At 35.4% G+C, this 24,409-nt stretch overlaps 1 pseudogene; it reads right to left on the reverse strand.

Moving 5' to 3' along the window:
• LOC147786265 (putative polygalacturonase) overlaps positions 1-24,128 on the reverse strand; it is a 37,426-nt pseudogene extending 13,298 nt beyond the window's left edge.
• Positions 24,129-24,409: the final 281 nt, after the last annotated feature.

Below are 24,409 nucleotides of genomic sequence, written 5' to 3' on the forward strand. Positions count from 1 at the left end.
TGCCTGAGCCACAAACCTTAGATAAATTATGTTGTCCATGAAATTTTAGAAGAAGACTCAATATGACATGATAAGGTTATGTACGAAATTTGGTGACTATTAGGTTATGATAACGGGCTAAACCAAGTGTAGGTGTAAAATGACTAAAATATCCCTGTATTTATGTACCACTAGCTTATGACCAAAGTGACCTCCAAGTGATATAAAATTTGATGGGGAGCCGTATGTCATGGTGTAAAGGGATTGCAAAAAGTTACAAGACCATTGGAATATGTTGAAGAATTAAACCAAGATTTGGGTTGGTAAATGACCAAAAGACCCTTATGAAAATTCTATGGCATTTACAAAATCCTAGGATACTCAAAATACTATATGAAAATTATATGAGACTTGTTTATGATACTAGGGGTAAGTATGAAAGATTTTATGGAATTAAAACAATTTTAGAGTATGAATCAAGATTTAAAATATGTAACTATCCAGCAAGCACTTTATATGAAATCAAAGTTTCTATGAATACCAAGTGATAAGTTTGATGCATGCAAATAAATGTTTGACTCATATGGATTAGGGTATACTTGTTAAGAATTTCCACTTAGTGGTACTTGAAGACTTGACAAAGAACTCTTAGAATAAGAACCCGAGTTATTCTAAGATTAAAACACTTTCGAGGACGAAAGTTTCTTTTAGAGGGATATAATGTAATAGGCGAAAAATAAATAAAGAAATAAACAAATAAAAAAAAAAACTTTATAAAAAAAATAGTTAAAATAATAATAATTAATTAATTAAAATTAGAATTAAAAAAAAAAAAAAAATCATTCCCCACCTCTCCTAACCCTTCGTCCCTTCCCACAATTATCTCTCCTCCATTCCACCTGCCAAAAAAAACAGAAAAATAACAATGGTTAGATCTGAGAAGAAGGCTATTGCAGATTTAAAGATTTTTGTCAGTTATTACCGTAAAATCCTATCTCAGATTTCCTTTTCTTTTATAGTTATGGTGATAAGAAATTAAAGATTTTTGTCAGTTATTACTGTAAAATCCTATCTCAGATTTCCTTTTCTTTTATAGTTATGGTGATAAGAAATTAATTTAGGATCCAATCTGTAATAATCAGATCCATATACAATTATTAGATTTTTGTTAGCATTTTAATTATACAAAATAAGGTTATAAGTTAGATTCAATAAAATTCTAGGTGGCAAATCTATAAACTATAAGATTGTAGGAAATTGGTCAGTAATATCAGTTTACCCAATTGAAAAACCTATTTACAGAATGAAAAAGATTAGAGAGAGAGTGGGAGGGAGATTGAGGAAAGATTTGTTAAATAGTATTTAACAATAAAAAGGAAATATCAGGCGGCAGTGAGCTCCTTTCAATTTTAAAACCTATTTAGAGAATGAAAAAGATTAGGAGAGAGGAAGGGAGAGTAAGGAAAGATTTGTTAAATAGTATTTAACAATAATAGGAAATATGAGACGACAGTGAGCTTCTTTCAATTTTGTGTAACAGAAAACATTCAGAATTTTCATCAGAGTGAGCTTCTTTAAATTTTGTCCAACAGAAAGAGGGCAGTGAGCTTCTTTAAATTTTGTCCAACAGAAAGAGGGTAGTGAGCTTCCTTAAATTTTGTCCAACAGAAAAAATCAAAATTTTAAGATCCAATGTAAATTAGAGTAAACTGATGTCATGAGCTCATATAGGTTGACTCAGATTTCAAAGGACGGAATCGAACTTTCATTAAAGATATATTTGTGACAACGACTTAAGCTATCCAGGTAAGTGACCTTACTATCGGCATGGTTATTTTTTTATGTTGACACGTGCCCTGTGGTTCTACACGTGTCATATATATTGATATGTGTGAATTGTCTGTGGATCAATATGCTTCCTATATGTTATGTTATGTTACATAATATGTGGTTTGTATGATAATAATTATGGTACGATGTGCTCAAGGATATGTTTGAGATAGGGTACGAGAAGGATGCACAAAACGAAATGTAACGATAGGAGTAAGATACGTTCATGAAACGTTAGAGTTAGGTTACACACCGGAGTGCTATGGATGGGAGAGATTGATGAAAGAATACGGTTAGGTTATGGGTAGAAAGGGATAGGTTTGTGATAGATTGATAGAACGATAGCGTTAGGGTACGTTCTTGTGACGATATGACCAAGGTACGTCACATAATGATATGTCTGTGATAGGTATAAGAACGTTAAGGCTATGGTAAGTTAGAGAACGATATGACTATGAAGTGTTTACGTTATGACTTGGTTATGATATGATACATTGTATGCTAGATTATTGTGCTTAAGTACGAAATCATGTGAACGTGAATGTATGTTATTTATGCTGCTTAGTTGATGTGATATGAATGCATGTGACGATGTGTGGCCCTTGTACGATTATGGCTTGTTGTAGGAGTATTGGAATGTAACTTAATGAATTGTATGACATGAAATACGGTAAATTGCATGATACATAACCCCGCTAGGAATATGTATGATATGTAACGAAATGAGAATGAGAATGACATGTAAGCATGAAAACGTGACACGGGGTAATGTTCATTAAATGATGACTGTAGGACTAGTGGGACCTCATGCATATTGTGTGATCATGCATATGGGGGGATACCCCTATCCCATCACGAGGGTACGGACGCGTACATCCAAATGGCAGGACAACGATCGTTATGCCCTGCATAGCGCTGTCGTGATGGTTTTAGTTTTAATGGGTCCCGGTGGGCCCCCAGAGCATGCCCACCGGCTAGGGACAGTGGTCCAGCGGTGTGCGAACTAGCTGGTGAGCCCATACTCGCACGTATGGGCTGCGTGTAGAGTATATGGTACACGTCCACGATTACCTGTTAGGATTACACCGTAGGGAAAATGAAACGAAACGAAATGAAATGAAACGAAACGAAACGAAAGATAGGTCCCATCATTTCATTGCATGTGATTGTTGCATTTAACCCTATAGTGGGGTCACTTACTGAGTATTTCTTTAAATACTTAGGCCATGTGCTACTACATTTTTCAGGTTAAGGCAAGACATTCCTGTACGGCTGACGACGGCATCGCAACTCGAGATCATGACACATGCATAGGGTAGTGGTATTTATTTTCTTAGACTTAGGATAGAATAGGATGTTTTAAACTTAAACGCTTATTTATTTTATTTCGAGTCTTTTGTTGTGTCATTTTAAAGATGTTTTCGAAACACGTAAGTCCATGGCTGTGTTTTTAAGTTAAAGGTATGTTTTATGGAATTTAAATGAAGTCTTCCGTATTCAATGTTTATGGTATGTATACAGTAGCGACCTTAAATTAAGTAGAAAATTTCGGGTCGTTACATTAAAAGTGGTAGTGTCGAAAGAAAATTGCGCCACTATAAAATATGTAAATATGAAATTAAAGTATTGATATAAAAATAAATTATTGTTACTCAGAGGACAATGTAGTGCAAGAAATGGATTAAATATTGATCTAGTTGATGGAAGGAAGCAAGTCTTGAACAAAGTGAGAAAGATGAAGTTAAAGTTAAGTATTTTAAGGTGAAGCACATGAGCCGCAAACCTACCCCTGAATTCTTTTGCTCATGAAATTTTAGACATATGACAAATTTCAATAGTAAAACCAGGCTAGACATGGATGAAACAAGGATATATAAATTCATAACTTTACATATAATGTCTATTCTCAATATAGCCGTTCTAATCATGCTTAGACAGACTTTTTTTATAATCATGAATCATACAAAATTAAAGTAGGAAGTCAAACACGTTTTTACATACTTTGAAGTAGTGAAATGGCTCGTGGGTGATATATCAAACATGTTTAGTGAGCATGAAACATGCGGCTTTGTAGTTAGATTGGTGGAGGTTGACAAACTGGAGGTTGCAAGAACGAAAGATCTCGTAGTTTCGCAGTAATTATTTCTAATTTAGGTGTTTTAGTTTAAAAATGCCACTAACATGACTTTAATGTCATAGTAATTTATATACGTTCTCTTATTTGGAATAAGAGGTTCGGATCCTATTGTTGTTGTACTAATAAAATAAAAATTAAACATTTAATGATATAAAATAAAGTATTTTGATCCTACCATACAAACTTGAAGGGATATATATGTTTAGATTTAGAAAGTTTAATTTTTTAATTTTAGATTATTATTTTTAAGGTTTTAAGTTGCAATTAGATATTGGCCTAGTATTGGTGGGGATGAGAGTTACAACATTTCAATCGACCACATGTTACTCTTGGACCTATTTTCAAGGCTGATGTCACCCATGCATACATAATTCATTACGCGTAAGCTTATCATAAATAACCTTCAAAAAACATAACAAAGTCTTTCATATAGATTCACAAATCCAAAAACAAACCTATCTCCCAAAATAAAACCTTCGGTAACTGAATTCAAAATAAATCTAAATAAAACAATATTCAATAACTTAAAATAGTGAAATAGACGTAAACTCCTAAAAATATTCCCTGTCCAACTTCTATGGTGTCTTGAGCTCAGCCGTTAACCGTATATTGGCGTCTTGCCTTTACCTTAAAAATGTAGGTAGCACATGGCTTGAGTATTTTATGAAATACTCATTAAGTCACCCCACTGTTGGGGTTAGAAATGCAAACACATGCAACATATAAGGGGGACCTAACTTTTCGTAAACTTTACATAGCCTTGGACGCTTTTCTATTCCGGGTAGGGTTGGGTGTGTGGTACTCCTTCACACACGGCCCATGTACGCGTACATGGACCCACCAGGAGGGCTCGTATACATACCCCCTAGGCCTGACTTGGTCGGGCACACGTGATACACGTCGCCGGACACCACAGAACAGAAAAGGGCCCGCATGATATCATGGCGAATATAAATATCGTAATTCCTTCTTTCGTATCATAAAGGGGAAGAATGCCGATACAAGTGACATACATACATGCATGAGGTCCCTTAAAATATCTAACATGACACTAAATAAGCATTGCCGACCTCACATATGCATTTCTTACATTATATGGCATATCACATGACATATTACATAATATGAAAATACATTCCAGTTCCATAAGCACTTCATGACATGACTCGAGAATACTACGTGTATACATGGCATCGATCAACATTTTCATGGCATATATTACTAACATATCATTTATAACTTCACATAACATAAACAGTCAACAGTCAACATAATTCATACATCACATAACATAAACAATCGATAGTCAACACAATCTATACATCACATAGTGATATCACATAAATATGGTGCATGTAGTGTTGGGTTTTATGTCCTAAAACTCATAGTTCGTAAAAAAAAACATATTCTATTTTTAATAAAGTTATTATTGTTGTTTATTCAGTAAAGATTGTTATTGAATAAAATGAACTTTACGATCATTAATCTAAATCCAATAAACTAAGAACACTCTGGCTATAGTATGATTACTTGAACTATATGTAGAGACATAAGAGTGGATCAAGTTCAAGTATATAGTCAAAATGATCTATAGTATAAGGATAAGGCTGAGTACCTTATTCTAGGGACACTATGGATGCGGCCCACTTTTGTATATGATATAAACAATGTGATCACTAAATTGTACATGTGGAGACATGTGAGTGGGGGCATCCTATGCAATGAGTATTGCATAAGATCGGACCATGAAGAAAACTTGTAACGACCCGAAATTTTCTACTTAATTTAAGGTCGCTACTGTATACATACCATAAACATTGAATGCGGAAGACTTCATTTAAATTCCATAAAACATAACCTTTAACTTAAAAACACAGCCATGGACTTACGTGTTTCGAAAACATCTTTAAAACGACACAACAAAAGACCCGAAATAAAATAAATAAGCGTTTAAGTTTAAAACATCCTATTCTATCCTAAGTCTAAGAAAATAAATACCACTATCCTATGCATGTGCCATGATCTTGAGTTGCGATGCCGTCGTCAGCCGTACAGGAATGTCTTGCCTTAACCTGAAAAATGTAGTAGCACATGGCCTGAGTATTTAAAGAAATACTCAGTAAGTGACCCCACTATTGGGGTTAAATGCAACAATCACATGCAATGAAATGATGGGACCTATCTTTCGTTTCGTTTCATTTCGTTTCGTTTCGTTTCGTTTCTTTTTCGTTTCGTTTCTTTTTCGTTTCGTTTCGTTTCATTTTCCCTACGGTGTAATCCTAACAGATAATCGTGGACGTGTACCATATACTCTTCACGCAGCCCATACGTGCGAGTATGAGCTCACCAGCTAGTTCGCACACCGCTGGGCCACTATCCCTAGCCGGTGGGCATGCTCTGGGGGCCCATCAGGACCCATTAAAACTAAAACCGTCACGGCAGCGCTATGCAGGGCATAACGATCGTTGTCCTGCCATTTGGATGTATGCGTCCGTACCCTCGTGATGGGATAGGGGTATCCCCCGAAATGCATGATCACACAATATGCATGAGGTCCCACTAGTCCTACAGTCATCATTTAATGAACATAACCCCGTGTCACGTTTTCATGCTTACATGTCATTCTCTTTCTCATTCTGTTACATATCATACATATTCCTACCGGGGTTATGTATCATGCAATTTACCGTATTTCATGTCATACAATTCATTCAGTTACATTCCAATACTCATACAACAAGCCATAATCGTACAAGGGTCACACATCGTCACATGCATTCATATCACATCAACTAAGCAACATAAATAACATACATTCACGTTCACATGATTTCGTACTTAAGCACAATAATCTAGCATACAATGTATCATATCATAACCAAGTCATAACGTAAACACTTCATAGTCATATCGTTCTCTAACTTACCATAGCCTTAACGTTCCTATACCTATCACAGACATATCATTACGTGACGTACCTTGGTCATATCGTCACAAGAACGTACCCTAACGATATCGTTCTATCAATCTATCACAAACCTATCCCTTTCTACCCATAACCCAACCGTATTCTTTCATCAATCTCTCCTATCCATAGCACTCCGGTATGTAACCTAAGTCTAACATTTTATGAACGTATCTTACTCCTATCGTTACATTTCGTTTTGTGCATCCTTCTCGTACCCTATCTCAAACATCTCCTAGAGCACATCGTACCATAATTATTATCATACAATCCACATATAATAACATAACATAACATAACATATAGGAAGCATATCGATCCTCAGACAATTCACACATATCAATATATATGACACGTGCAGAACCACAGGGCACGTGTCAACATCAAATATAACCTTGCCGATAGTAAGGTCACTTACCTGGCTAGCTTAAGTCGTTGTCACGTATATATCCTTACTGAAAGTTCGATTCCGTCCTTTGAAATCCAAGTCAACCTATGTGAGCCCATAACATCATTTTCAAGTTTGAACTCTATACAATTATTTCTCTAATTTACCTTGTTAAAATTCTTATATTCACCGTTAGACAGAATTTAATGGAGTTTCATGCCCTCTGATATCTCCTGTTATATTTTTAAATTCTGTTTAACAAATCTTCCCTCAATCTTCCCTCCTCCCTCATGGTAATTATTTTCATTCCCATTATGTAAATAGATTCTCAGTGTTGTAAACATCTGTAAATAAGATATTACTCTCATTCTATATTTATTTTCCTTCTGTAAATCGATATTATTGGCCAATTTTAATTTGGCTACTATCTTACAGATTTATGGATGTGTCAGCTAAAATTATATTGATTCTAACCTTATTTCCTATAACTTCCAATGCTAAAAAAAATCTAATTAATTGAACATAGGATCTGATTATTACATACGGTAAGATAGGAAAGAAGATTTGATCCTAAATTAATATCTTATAAGCATAAGTATAAAGGAAAAGGAGTTCTGAAATAAAATTTTACCATAATAACTGACAAAAATCTCTAAATCTTCAATCTGTTCAAATACTTCTCCTCAAATCTGACGATGGTTATTTTCTGTTTCTTTCTTTTTTTTTTTTTTGTCAGATTTTCTGTTTCTTTTTTGCAGCGTACATGGCAGATGAGAGATAATTGTGGGAAGGGATGAGAGGTTAGTGGGGAGAGATGGGGAAAGGTTTATTTTTTTATTTTTTATTTTTTTAAATTAATTAATTAATTAAATTTATTTTTTTATTATTATAATTTTAACTATTTTTATAATTATTTTTATTCTTTATTTCTTTATTTATTTTTGGGCTATTACAAAACCACTCTCACTTTATAGTGTCGTTTACTGTTGAGACTGATTTTCTTTTCATTCGATAACCTAGGTAACTCGGTTTTAATCCTGAGCTAACCATGAACTCCTGTTTATTCGGAATTATCCTTAGATTTGCATGGGTGAGAGTGGCTCTAGTTCGCCGACTCAATAGGCCTCCCATTTCAGGGGTAAGACTAGGTGAATGGCTGGGGACGTGGGGTGCAAGATGGAATTCACTCCTACCCACTTTGAGGGATAGAAGAAAGGTAGTTCCCTTAAGCACTGACTCCAGGTCTTGAACAAGGAGCCCCACCCTCTCATTGGCCTGAGAGGGATTCGGTTTACTGGTTGGACCACAAACCAATTGTTCATTAGAGGATTAGTGAGACATAAGGAACAAGAAGTAACTTTAGGGGTAAAACGGTAAATTGACCCAGCTCTAGTTACGAACAACCTGTGAAGGATCGACTTACTAATCATGGTTATATCAAATGGACAGAAATATATCTATAGTGAGGGGAGTGCAACTACTAGGCTATAGTGGAGTGTCCTAGTAGTTAACGAATGTTGGTTAACAAGGTTAATGAGTTTAGCCGGTTAATCTTGGATCGTTGGAGCCCATGATCTATAGGTCCATTAGATTCCTCTGCTAGCTCATATCGGACTAAACCATAGAACAGTGTGACGAGTGAGTTCGAAGTGTTCGAATTCAAATTAGGGAATATGCGCTACATATATACGATATATTTAACCGCATTTTTGTTTTATTTACGAATTAAACAAAAGGAGAGAATCTGAGATATTTAAATAAGATTTAAATATCTTAATCAATTATGTATCGGAATTGATTGAGATTGGCATTTGAATTAATATTAAATATTAATTAAATAGTTTAATTAATTATTTAATGTTACTTTAATTTGAAATTCATTATTCAAATTAATTGTTAAATTAAAATGAAGAAAGTCAAGATGTTGACTTCATTTTATGGAAAAGTCCATGTCAGTGGAATTTTGAGGTGTCAAAATTTGGTTTAACCAAACTTGCATGCTTGCCAAATAAACCCCACACGTTTGAGTGGAATTTTGAGTGTCAAAATTTGGTTAACTCAAACATGCATGCTTGCCACATAATCCCAAACATTTGAGTGAAATTTTAAGTGTCAAAATTTGGTGATCTCAAATTTTCATGAACATGCAAACATGACTCTTTAAATAGAGTGATCATGGTACATGGAAGGTCTTCTTCTTGGTGAAAAACCTTAGAAAAACCTCTCACAAACACTCTCTTCATATATACAAAATTCCTCCCAAGTTTAGTCACTCACCGGATTCCACAATCCCGTTCTAAGGCCGGAGGATAGTGGAGAAGACACTTGTAACGACCCGGAAAAAAAAAGAAAAAAAAAAGAGATAATAATAAGAATAAGTAAATAATAAATATAAAAAAAAAAAAAAAAAAAAAAAAAAAAAAAGTAAATTATCACTCTCTCTCTCCCCTTCCCGAAATATCTCCCCGACACCTCCTCAAAATGATCTGCAAAAAAGAAAAAAAAAAAAGAAACCAAACAGAAACAAAAAAAAGGGAAAAATCAGAGAAAGAAACGAAGAAGGAAAGATCACACAGATTTTGGGAGAGAAGAATTGGAGATGACCTCCACTTCAATCAGATTTAATAGGAATGGAAAGAGATGGAAAAGTAATGGTAAGTTAGATCTCCTTTCCTTTTATCTTTTGAGAAGGAAAAAATGAGAGAAAGAAACAAAGGAAAGATCACAGATTTTGGGAGAGAAGAATTGGAGATGGCCTTCACTTCAAGCAGATTTAATAGGAATGGAAAGAGATGGAAAAGTAATCCGTAAGTTAGATCTCTTCTCTTTTATCTTTTAACAGAGATAGAAAAGTTATCTTAGATCTCTTTTTCAATTATTTAGATTTTTGGATATCGGATCGAAAATCAAAATTGATTGAAAATGGGTTTGTGAATTGCATCTAAATTGAATCATCATTCTTAGGAAAGAAAATCATATGCATTATTACTGAGGAAAAAATAGATTGAAAATGACTTCTTGAATTGGATACGAATTGGATAGTCATTCGGGAGAGAGGAGAAAACAGAATAGATTGAAAATAGGTTCAGTTAGTAGTTTTTAGGAAAGAGAAGAAAACATAAAGGAAAGAGAAGAAAATAGAATACAAAATGGGTTCTGTTAATGAGAGTAGTTTTTAGGAAAGAGAAGAAAATAAATAAATAAAAATTGAAAATGGCTTCTGTTAATTGAGTCATACTATGGAGGAGAAAGAAAACAGAATTGATTGAATATTATTTTATAATTGCATAGTGATTGGTATGAAAGAAAAAGAAGAGAGAGAGGAGAAACAAAAGTGGTACAACATAGAGAAGGAAAATGGAAGATTTGAGAAATTATTATTATTTGTACCAAGAGAATATAATATTATAACTGTAACGACCCTAAATTTCCACATAGTCAGAGTCGCTACTAACGTCTCATGCTCATCTATAATGCGGAAATATAACTCTTACATGAATATAACTGATAACGTAAACTTCAAAAAAAAAAAAAACGTTTAAAACAACTTCTTCTCTGGAAAACACAGCCATGGTCTTACGTGTTTAAATATGAAATACTGACATTTAGAGAAAACAAAAACAAATACAAAATAATTTAAAACAATGAAATGCAAAACAACCTATTCTAACTTAAGACTAGAAATTCAAATATGAGTCTACCCTATGCACGTGCCACAGTCTCTGCTCGCGATGCCGCCGTCATCCGTACAAGTGCGCCTTGCCTTTACCTGAAAAAAATGATGTGGCACACGGCCTGAGTATTTCAAAGAATACTCAGTAAGTGGCCCCACTATAGGGGCCATGCTAATGCAAACACATGCAATCATGAATAGGGACCTATCTCTAATCATCTTAGGGGTGGCCTCCAGTCTCGGACAAATTGGATGTGTAGTACTTCCCTACACACGACTCACACGTGCGAATGTGAGTCCCCAGGGCGCTCGCACACCCCCTGGACCCTCTGGTCAAGCTAATCTGTAGCGACGTCCGGAGGTCAGCGGAACCCCATAGTGTCATGCGCCTCATGAACACCCTCATCTGTGTGCTTTCGCACCTGTGCGCATTCGCGCTCATCATAAGGTGCGTGTCCGCACTCATCATCTCTAGGGGAAGTAGCCCTATGCTTATGAACATACAAAATGCATGAGGTCCCTCTAAATCCATCGTAATGTCTCTTCTGACACAACCCTCTAGTCTCATCCCTTTGTTACTCTAGGTAACTCATACTCGTGGATATTTATATTCAAATTTACGTTCAAATTCGAAGTCCATAAAAGGACTTCATCAATGTAAGGAGAGCATCGATCGGCCGATAGCTCTCTCTTGAATATCAATTAAACAATTCAGAGAAAAATCATCCTACTCTTATCTTATCTATCTTATGAACGAATTTCTTAGAAAGCTCAGAAAATCAAGTCATCTCAAATGCTCTACCGATGAAGAAGAAAGTTCAAATGAACATCGAAGGGGAGAAAATCTCAAAATCTCAAATACTGTCAATCAAGAATACCAGATTGCTAGAATCGAAGATCAACTCAAAAATTGGACTATTCCAAAGGTAGATCCTAAAACTATCTACCAAATTTCAACCTTCAATTTTACTCAAAGATCATGCATCAAATTCTCAGAGAAGAACATCCCAATTCATAGCAATAGGGAATCTCTGAATCTTTTTTCAAGATCTCTTATACTCCAACATCGTGAAGAGTTTAACTATCTCCATGTCGGTCTTGTCCAAGTCGCGGTAAAACCATTGTTCAGACTTGGATTAGATATCCCAGTCCTTATCTCCTTACGAGATAAGAGACATGAAGATTTTTCAAATTCCTTGTTGGGAATGGTTCAATCCAATTTAGAGAATGGACCAGTCTATTTCAATTGTTATCCAAACTTTACTCTGTCTCTCCACGACCCACACATATTATCAGCTCTCATGCTAGATTTACAGTCAAAAAATTTAAACATCAAGGCTGAAACTCATTCTTCAGTCGTCATATTCAGGGTTTATTATAAGCTCATGAATACAAACATTTCTCCAAGAGCATTAAGATCCTCACCAAAAGGATCGACTATGCTCATAGAAGCAAATATTGGAAAATCATCAGTGACTGTCCCAAAAACACTCTCTTGGGATCAAATAACCAGAAGCACTCTCTGGAAAATAGAAGATGCAAATCTTCCAAAGAGGAAAGAATCTCAAAACCCAGTCCAAATCATCGAACATGACGATGGAAGCGTTGAAATAAAATTCAGCGAAGAACCTTCGTCAGAGTCGAAAGTAAAAGAATTCCTGAGTTCTAGACCAAGTACTTCAGGAATATCAAGATCAATGTATGACCCCTTAAAGGTAAAAGAGGTCAGTTATGATCAAAAAAGGGCGTCAATCCACTATGAAGATGGCTCAAGGTCTCCAACCCATACGGATATGGATACTCAATCCGTCTACGAAAGCCAGCTAAATGTCATTACAGCTGATTTCCAGATAGACAAAGAATTTTTGAAAGCAGATTTTATGTCAACTACCAACTCTTCAAAAAGAAATGCCTTCTTCCAAACCTACAAAGAGGCTGAGCGAAATGAATTAAGAGCTCAGTGGTATTCTCATATGGAAGCCATCAAAGAAAATAAACCATTCTTCGAATGGTTTGAAGAAAATATTCTGCAGGTATGCACCTTGACCCAGAGGAGTTGGAAGACTACCAAAAGAGGCGAGGTATATTCGAAACATCCTCCGTTAGAAGAAGTCGAATTCGACAACTACTATGGAGAAAAGGTCAAAGCTAGCCCTTTCAAACATATTCCGGAAGGACTAGAAAAGGGTAATCCGACCCTAAAGGATATCAAGAATATCCAGCATCAAAACAATTATTCAAATAAGATTTTATCCACGATCGCTACTCAACTTGAAAGTATCGAGGGAAAAATCTCAAAGAAATCAGGTAGTCAGCAGGAACAGGCAAGCAGCTCTGTACCAAAGGTTGATGAGTCAATACCAATACTCAGACCGGCAAATCTCGAAATCTGTACAAAAAGGATTTCAAAAGAAGAGGCTGCGATGGCCAAGATAGAAGAAAAGTTAGATAGGATATTAAATCCGGCCATGACGCCTCAAGATTCATCTGTCAATGTCGTTAACAATGACGACGAGAACCAAGAATTCGAAGACGAGATTGCAAATGAGAGAGAAGAACCTTTCTACAATCGAATTGAAAGGATCTCTAGAAGAAGTCAAAATAATGCCAGTAATCAGAAAAACTGGTATCCTCAACCGTCTTTTCCGGATATCCAGTTTGAAGAAAAGACACTACAAACTCAAGCTCATTACGATGGTTTAGCAATCTATGAATGGAATATCGATGGATTGTCTGACTATCTGATAATGAATGTTGTCAATGAGATGATGATGGCCGCAGGCGCGTATAAATTACAAGGCCATAAATCCGACCATCAGATAGCTCAAGTTTTAGTAACCGGATTTACCGGGCAACTCAAGGATTGGTGGGACAAATATCTCGACGAAACAACCCGCCAACAGATATTAAACCACTATGTCATTAGACCAACTACTCAAATTATCAAAGAAGAAGGTCCATCAACTAGGACCGAGGTACAACATGAAAGGGTAGAGGATGCTGTCAACACCCTCATATATACCCTCATAGAATTCTTCGTCGGCGACCCTCTAAAATACCAGGAGAGATCCGCCGAAATACTCATGAATCTGAAATGCCCTACCTTAGGTGATTTCAGGTGGTACAAAGACATGTACTTCAGCAAAGTTCTTATTAGAACAGATAGTTCGTTGGAATTCTGGAAAGAGAATTTCGTCAATGGACTACCAAAACACTTCTCAAGGAGGATCAAAGATGGTCTTAAGACAAAGTACAATGGAACAATTCCATGGAAAACTTTGTCATACGGATCCATAGCATCCTTCATCATAGAAGAAGGGCTCAGACTTTGTAATGAGTCAAAGATTCAAAACAAGCTCAATTCTTCGATATCAAACAGAAAAGAGCTTGGTAGATTTTGCGATCAATATGGATGCAAGGGAATAGAAGCTCCTTCAACCTCCAGACGAAAGAAGGTTAAGACGCATCCAAAACCTTATCATTCATACAGGCCTAGAGAAACATATCGGAGTAAACCCGTGCAGTCTCAGAAGCCAACATATTCAAGAAGGAAGTATATTCCTACAAAAACCCATAGAGGAAAGAAAAAGCAAACTTGCTTCAAATGTCGTGAAGAAGGACACTATGCTAACAAGTGTCCAATCAGAGGAAAGATCAATGAGTTGGATATAGATCAAGAGCTGAAAAATCAGCTATTACGACTGACCCTAACCGACTCAGAGCAATCAAGCGAGGGAGAAATCCTCGAACTTCAAGAAGAATCTGATTCATATTCTAGCACAGAATACGAATCAGAACAAGAAGGAAAAAGGACGTGCGAAGGATGCATAAATGTCCTTACCAAGGATCAAGAAATTCTACTCGAAGTAGTAGAAAAGGTTCAAGATCCAGAAATTCAACAGAAGATTGCTCAACGACTTAGGAATGCCATGACAATCTTTAAGCCAACTGAAAGAGAAGAAAGAAATCCCTACAGACTCCAATCTGTTCTCCAAAGATTTGAAACCGAGGGAACTCACTACTCAAGACAAAGAGAGATTAATAATCTCAAACAAGAAGTACAGGCGCTAAGATCTGAAACCAGGTCAGAATCCTATACGCTTCGTCAAGAAATTCTCAATCTTCAGGAAAGGCTGCCAGCACAAAAGGAAACGGCGCAACCGAACCTGGATGAAGAAGATTTTCAAAGTTCCTTCGTTGGAGCCATCACCACTTCTCAATTTCAAAAATGGTACGCTCTCGTTACCTTAAAAATTTATGATTTCAAAATCACACTAAAGGCTCTCATAGATACTGGAGCCGATCAAAATTGCATTCAAGAAGGACTAATACCTACAAAGTATTTTGAAAAAACTAGTGAGGGCCTTAGAGGTGCTAACAACAACAAACTCAAAATTAATTACAAACTATCAAAAGTTCATGTTTGCAATGATGAAATTTGCTTCGTAAATTCCTTCCTTCTAGTGAAAGACTTAGGACAAGAACTAATCCTAGGTACTCCTTTCATTACTCAATTATATCCTTTTAGAATAACTGAAAAAGGGTTAGAATCAAAAGCCTTAGGAAGGAAGATAAAATTTAACTTTCTTTCCCCCATAAGGATTAGCGAAATAAATAACCTTCAAAAGAATACAATTATTCAATCAATAAATGTATTAAATTATAAAGAAAAACAAATTTCTTTTTTGAAAGAAGAAATTTCATTCAAAAGAATAGAAGAACAAATTCAAAACAAAGCTGTCCAGTTTAAAATCAAAACTTTACAAACTCAATTAGAAAAAGAAGTTTGTTCGAATATCCCAAATGCCTTTTGGAATAGGAAACAACATATAGTTGATCTTCCTTATATCAAAGCTTTCGAGGAGAAAAATATTCCTACGAAAGCCCGACCTATTCAAATGAATAAAGAATTACTAATATTCTGCAAAGCAGAAATTAATGATCTTTTGCAGAAAGGCCTTATTAGACCATCAAAGAGCCCCTGGTCATGTGCGGCTTTTTACGTCAACAACCAGGCAGAAAAGGAACGTGGAGTCCCGCGACTGGTAATTAACTACAAACCCTTAAATAAGGTTTTGGAATGGATTAGATATCCAATTCCAAATAAATCAGATTTAATGCAAAAATATTTTCAAAATTTGACATGAAATCAGGATTTTGGCAAATCCAGATTTCAGAAAAAGACAAGTACAAAACGGCTTTTAATGTCCCTTTTGGACAATACGAATGGAACGTTATGCCATTTGGGCTAAAAAACGCTCCATCCGAATTTCAAAAGATTATGAATGATATTTTCAATCCTTTTCAAGACTTTTCAATTGTTTATATTGACGATGTTCTAATTTTTTCTCAAAACATCGATCAACACTTTAAGCATCTTCAAACATTTTTGACGACAGTCAAAAGAAACGGTTTAGTTGTGTCTAAACCCAAAATTAAACTTTTTCAAACAAAAATCCGTTTTCTGGGATTTGAAATTCATTTGGGTCTAATAAAACCCATTCAAAGGTCCATTGAGTTTGCCTCAAACTTTCCGGATCAAATTACAGATAAGACCCAACTACAAAGATTTTTGGGATGTCTCAATTATGTGTCTGATTTCCTTCAAAATATCAGACCCATCTGCAAGCCACTTTTTGAGAGACTCAAAAAGAATCCAAAGCCCTGGACTGAAGAACATACCAAAACAGTCTAAAAAATCAAATCCCTTGTCAAGTCAATTCCGTGTTTATCGCTGATAAACCCAAGGGCTAGTTAAATAGTGGAGACCGACGCATCCGATATTGGATATGGAGGAATCCTAAAACAGTCCCTTGACAAGAAAGAATCCATTGTCCGTTTCCATTCTGGAATATGGAATTCTACTCAAAAAAATTACTCAACAGTAAAGAAAGAAATACTTTCAATAGTACTTTGTGTACAAAAATTTCAAAGTGATTTGATTAACAAAAGTTTTGTTATCAAAACCGACTCAAGGGCATCTAAATTTGTTTTAGAAAAAGATGTCAAGAATCTTGTGTCTAAACAAATTTTTGCTAGATGGCAAGCCATTTTATCTTGCTTCGACTTTCAGATTTTGCCTATAAAAGGGATCGAAAACCCCTTGGCAGATTACCTCTGAAGAGAGTTCTTACTCTCAAAGAAAAATTCTCCCTAACCCATCTCCATCTCCCAGCAATGACCGGAAAGAAAGTGATAGAAAAAGGGAAGAAGCCCAATGCTTCTTCAAGCACACCTACTCCAATGACATCTGATAGCTATGCAATGGATTCTGGCTTCACATTGGTGACCAGATCTAAAGCAAAGCTTTCTCAAAAACAGGCGGAGGTTATCACTCCGACGAGGCCTTCAGCCTCTTCAACACGGCCATCTGCCGTTACTCCATCGAGACCCACTGTCTCTTCCACTTCAAAGGGACCTTCTGTCCCCTCGACCTACTCGGACGCGGTTGTTCCCGTTCGTTTTTCTCCAGTTCCTGAAATCAAAACCTATTTTCAAAAATCTGTGTCTATACCAGAAGCTCTGGTAGAACCAGAATACGACGACCCGAAAATTGGCGAAGTCGTTAAAAAAGCCTATCCATTGGGATTCTTTTATATCCTAGAAGATCTTCATAAAACCAGAAGGTTTTATGAATTCATTCTAGTCGACACAAAGTCCGTCGAAATTACTCATATTCCGAGTCGCGATGATCCTTCGAAAATCGCGTATTCAAAATTAAAAATTTTTAAAGTCATGAATCCGACGTATTGGAATCAAGACCCATACACAAAAAAGACATTCTCAAAACCTTTTGTTCCTCATTCTTACTCATACAGAGACTATCAGATGGCATGGTTCAATGTCATTTGGTATCAAAATTACGAGCATTCATGGTTCATTCAATTCTGCCAAAATGCTCATAAAATTCATTACCCATTTTGGTTCATCAAATGGTGGAAAATCTTTGGATCAGCCAAAGATATATTTCCAGTTCCAATCCAAGAATCGTTCCACTATTTTGTTCAAAACATATTCAAAATCCCATTTCCATTGACCATGCGCTTTTGCGTATATTTTCAAATTCCTTGAATTTTAACTTGGAATTTTCAAATTAAAGAGACCGAAGACCAAATAAAACAGGTCTTCAAAATTATCAAAATCAAATGGTGGGATAAATATACTTATACCCACGCAGACATCAAAGCGGTAAAGGTCTGGCTATCTGAGAATGGCCACCTTCAGGATTTATCCAAGAAGAAGACCTCTGAATTCCTTAATTCAAAGTCGAGGCTACTCGCCGCATTAGCCCAGACAACTTCGGAAGCTGATTTTCAAAAGCTTCTTCAAGAAGCCACATCAGTCGGTTCAACATCTTCTCCTTCTATTATAGAGGAAGAAGATGAAGACACGATCTATGATCTCAATGATCCATTTTTGGATTCACAACCACCTTTGTAGATATCATCATCTCAATGACTGAATAGTCGTTAAACTAATTAAAAAAAAAAATCCGTGAATGGAATATGTTCCCTGACATATTCCATTAAATTTTCCTTCTTTTGGCACCTTGTTTATTTTGATTTTTCCTATTATTGTACTCTTTCTTTTCATGTAAATACGTACCTCTATGTAAAGATATGTAAAAATATGTATTATGTAAAAATATGTATTGAAAGTTATTAATTAAGCTAGGATGATAGAGCTCATGTAAATCGTAAGGGCTCAAGTCATTAAGCATTTGTAAATGGTATCAGAGCCACTCAATTTTCGTGAGGAAAGAGGAAAATCAGAAGAATTTGGATTATGTGATAGCTGAGCGAATAGCCCTTGTGTTCCAGGTGGTAAGACGCGGGAAGCGCAGTAAGTCCGTTGGCAAGCTTGGGTGCTTAGTCATATGAAAAATTCTGAAGAAAAATCTTATCTACATCCTGACAACTTTATCAGAGACAAAACAAAGATTGACAACTTGTCAGCCACACAGTGAGGGCTCACATGTGAATTATCAGTGTTGGTAAATTATTAGTCTTTTAAATTATTAGTTTACTTTATGTCTTTTATAGGAAAACAGATCTTGCAGGGGTCCTGTCTTGCTAGATTCGATCTTATCTCTTAGTTGGCGTTTTTCAAATTTACGTTCAAATTCGAAGTCCATAAAAGGACTTCATGATATATTATGCTTAGCTTCAAGTGATCGATTGTGTGTTCTCCTTGTAAAGTGTGTTTATCTGCACATAGTTAAGACTAGGGCGCTAGAGTCAAGCTAGTTAGATGATGACCTAGATCAAGACGCATCCAGTAGACTGAAAACCCTAGGATCATAAGCGGTGATCAAGTGTCTAAACCCTAGTGCTTCCAGACTAAGAAAGATTTGAGGAGTTAGAATAGAGATTCCTAAGTTGAAAGTTTGTGTTAAGTCACATTGCCTCTTTAGGAACCTAGTAGACCTCTTTGGAACCTAAGAATGACCAAGACATGTCTAGTTTGTGAATGTTCTATGGTCCCATCGCTGATGTCCCGTCACCGTCAGGTATGTCATGCGTAAGATAAAAAAAAGAAACATCATTGATTGGGTATGTTGTTACTGCATGGTCATTATAAAATATGACTCATAATTGAATTTTGACACCATTTACTGTATTCTAGTTAACTGAATTATTGTTGCCTTAATTCTATGTTTATTATAATTAATTCTATGTTTATTAATGTAGAATATGTTATGATTTACCTTGCATGTAAATTGAAGTATGGATGATGTTTAGGTTTAGCAAAGTTGGTACTTTAAATGGGAAGCTATAGTTTAGTAAGCTACTAAATGCTAGTATATGCATGAAAATGATTTTGCTATGGAAGGTCAGATGTTTCAGTTAGACGTCTCGAACATAGTTAAAATACACAATATTATGACAATTGAGATAGAAATAAATTTACCAATGTAGACTAACAAGTAAGTAATTTCGAATGAAAATGACCAAGGAAGCATGATGGACGACAATATTGTATAGTCTGCTATAGATAAGTAGTTTCTGATAGCAGACTGTGTGTTGATTGCAGTGACGTTTTCGATCCTGACGTTTCGAATTCCGCCAACATTTCGCTGCCAAGGGCAATACCTGCAGAATCTGGTGAGATGCAAGTGACGCGACAAATGACAAGGTTTCAGTTTGCATTCCGAACTTGATATCATATTGGTCCCATCCACTCTTGATGGCGATGCAATCGTCACCAGAGACAATGTAGCAGTATTCGATTTGAGTGTTGGAACAAGAATTGGATAAATTGAATAGAGAATTAGGGAGAGAGATTGACGAAGAAAAGCACCTTAAAGTTTTAAAGGTATAGAAGGGAACCTGGATTGATTCCGTCGATGTTGGGTACGGTAACGGAAGCCAAGATGGTAAGCCCTTGGATAATCACATTTATCCCAACCAAACCAAACTAAATTAAATCATAATAATGTATATATATAATTCAAAATTCTTTTGAGTGGGGAGTAATTTGAATGATATACTATTACAAGTTTTAACTATTTTTTTTTTTTTTTAAGCATAATCATAAAATACAAGTATATTGGAATTGAAGTGAAATAGTCAAACTTGCTATAGATGGGATGGACTAACCAAGAAGGTGAGTTGATGAAAGTGAGATTTGAGATCTGGATTTGATCAAAGTACATGATCTCGATCACATATGGTCGTGTTACCTTGAGCTCCCCTTTCTTAAACTTTTCCCACCAAGAAGATCCCTGACGATCGATTGTACCGTTGTTACCTAAACCATGTCATCAATCCAACTTTATTTTCTATAAATACTTTTCTTAGGTTTTCATTTACCTTAATTTTTTTTATTAAATTGGGATAACACATAACCCTATAAGAATACAATTTTGTAAACCATTTAAAAAAAATTAGAATGTTAAAAGGTAAGAGAAAAATAATCACCGGTGATAACCACATCGGTGAGATTAGTTCCAAAGATGAGGCTGCTATACCGTTCACCCAGAGCATCTCTTCCCCTCCCATAAATTATGCACTATTAAATTATGCACCATTAAATTATGAGGAACAAATTTAACTCATTTATTTTCAATTAAAGATTAAAATTCTAATCACCACTCCGAAAATTGTTAGCTTTATAAAAATAAAGTAGTCATAGGTCCAACCTAGGAGGCAATAATTTTAGCTTCTTTATTGAAAAAAAGTGTGAAATGGTGATAAGATAAGGAATCAATACAAGGGGAATAAGATTCGGATTACGTTGTTGATCGAATATCTCAAGGCAAGAACATTGTTTGAGATTCGAATTACTCCAAAAGCAAGATCGATCATGTCTAGCTTGAATGATTCTTGTTGATCAAATATCTCAACGCAAGAACACTTGTTTGAGATTCGAATCACTCCACAAGCAAGATTGATCATGTCGAGCTTGAATGATTCTACATGCAACCTAAACTACATAGAATTGCAAAGAAACTTAGTCATTGGCTAAAGAAAAGCATAAATGCTTCTTTCTATATTTTCCAAGTCTGCTTACAAATACAACATACATGGCTTATATAGCCTCAAAATGAAACTATTAAAGGCATTCCAAGAGTTGTAACATTCATACTTAATGGCCTTAATCAACCATTATGTAATTGTAGCCTAAATTTAATAAAAAGTCTTAAAATACAAAAACTCTAAATTGTAACCCACCCAAAATTTATAACAATCAAACTTCATTCTTCTTCAATGTGGCATGAATTGAAACAACTTTTGATAATTTTGACAACTTTTTCTTCACATCTTCATTGAAGTATATTGTATGATTGATATCTTTTGGTTCATATCATTCTCCACTTCTTCAAGAGGATTTGTCCTCGAATCTATTTGTGAAACTTTGCTGCAAAAAATAAGTTATGGAAATACGAAGGACCTCACAACACTCTCTCACGAGTATACACTCAAGAAATTTTAGGACACTCTTTTTACACTCAGTTACACAAATGAAGCTCCCATTCTCACCTCTCAAAATTTTAAATAGAGCAAAGATTGAATTTTGAACTCTGGGTTGATTAAAAACTAAAAAGATGAAATAAATAAAAATCAAATTGAGAAGAAATGCAAAGGAAACATATATCCGATCTTGAGCCTGAAGCTCTGATACCAAATGATAAGATAAGGAATCAACTACAAGGGGGTAAGATAAGGGGAGTGTTTGTGAGAGGTTTTTCTCAAGGTTTTTCACCAAGAAGGAGAAGTCCTTCCATGTACCATGATCACTCTATTTAAAGAAAGAGTCATGTTTGCATGTTCATGCAATTTTGAGATCACCAAATTTTGACACTAAAAATTCCACTCAAATGTTTGGGATTATGTGGCGAGCATGCATGTTTGAAGTTAACCAAATTTTGACACTCAAAATTCCACTCAAATTTGTGGGGTTTATTTGGCAAGCATGCAAATTTGGTTAAACCAAATTTTGACACTCAAAATTCCACTCAAATTTGTGGGGTTTATTTGGCAAGCATGCAAATTTGGTTAAACCAAATTTTGACACCTCCAAAATTCCACTAACATGCATTTTTCTATTAAATGAAGTCAACATTTTGACTTTCTTCATTTTTGATTCAACAATTAATTTGAATGATCAATTTCAAATTAAAGTAATATTAAATGATTAATTAAACTATTTAATTAATATTTAATATCAATTCAAATGCCAATCCCAATCAATTCCGACACATAATTGATTAAGATATTTAAATCTTATTTAAATATCTCAGATTCTCTCTTTTTGTTTAATTCGTAAATAAAACAAAAATGTGGTTAAATATATCGTAGCGCATATTCCCTAATTTGAATTCGAACACTTCGAACTCACTCGTCACACTGTTCTATGGTTTAGTCCGATATAAGCTAGCAAAGGGACATAATGAACCTATAGATCATGGGCTCCAACGATCCAAGATTAACCGGTTAAACTCATTAACCTGGTTAACCAACATTCGTTAACTACTAGGACACTCCACTTTAGCCTAGTAGTTGCACTCCCCTCACTATAGATATATTTCTGTCCATTTGATATAACCATGATTAGTAAGTCGATCCTTCACAGGTTGTTCGTAACTAGAGCTGGGTCAATTTACCGTTTTACCCCTAAAGTTACTTCTTGTTCCTTATGTCTCACTAATCCTCTAATGAACAATTGGTTTGTGGTCCAACTAGTAAACCGAATCCCTCTCAGGCCACTTAGAGGGTGGGGCCCCTTGTTCAAGACCTGGAGTCAGTGCTTAAGGGAACTACCTCTCTTCTATTCCTAAAAGTGGGTAGGAGTGAATTCCATCTTTCACCCCACGTCCCCAGCCATTCACCCAGTCTTACTCCTGAAATGGGAGGCCTATTAAGTCGGCGAACTAGAGCCACTCTCACCCATGCAAATCTAAGGATAATTCCGAATAAACAGGAGTTCATGGTTAGCTCAGGATTAAAACCGAGTTACCTAGGTTATCGAAGGAAAAGAAAATCAGTCTCAACAGTAAACGACATTATAAAGTGAGAGTGGTTTTCTTCATGGTCCGATCTTATGCAATACTCATTGCATAGGACGCCCCCACTCACATGTCTCCACATGTACAATTTAGTGATCACATTGTTTATATCATATACAAAAGTGGGCCGCATCCATAGTATCCCCAGAATAAGGTACTCAGCCTTATCTTTATACTATAGATCATTTTGACTATATACTTGAACTTGATCCACTCTTATGTCTCTACATATAGTTCAAGTAATCGTACTATAGCCAAAGTGTTTTTAATTTATTGCATTTAGATTAATGATCGTAAAGTTCACTTTATTCAATAACAATATTTACTAAATAAACAACAATAATAACTTTATTGAAAATATAATATGTTTTTGTTTACAAACTATGAGTTTTAGGACATAAAACCCAACAAACTTATGGTTCCATTAATTCATACTTAGCTTAAGTTCCCTAATGAAATCCAAATGATTTCTAAAGTATTTCTTAAGAAAAGTCTAAGATGACTACTTACCTCGACGTTGACATTCGGGTCCTTTGTTCTTGAGCTTTTGGTATTCGGTTGCTCCAAATTATCTTTAATAGATCCATCTTGAAGTCTAATTTCTGGAACCATAAAGAAAATTGTGAGAACCGGTGATAAGGAAACCATAATTCTCAGCCCAGCGATCCAAGCTTTTGTTGAAGCAAGAACTCTTGAATCAAAGAGATTAACACCTTCTTGTACAAAATTTGGATCAACCAAGAGATAAAACTAGAATTAGATTACCTCCTTATACAACTTATTTAAACTATTTTATTTTTCATTGATGTCATGTTAACCTACACATGTCTAAGATTCAAATTAGAATTTTGAATCCCAAATTTGAAATCTGGATTTAGCATTTGATGGCCCCAACATTCTACTGCAACATGGTCATAGTATTTGTTTCT

The sequence above is a fragment of the Cucurbita pepo genome, unplaced genomic scaffold (genome assembly GCF_057944985.1).
Source record: "Cucurbita pepo subsp. pepo isolate OVF unplaced genomic scaffold, ASM5794498v1 scafford_3, whole genome shotgun sequence".
NCBI lineage: Eukaryota > Viridiplantae > Streptophyta > Magnoliopsida > Cucurbitales > Cucurbitaceae > Cucurbita > Cucurbita pepo.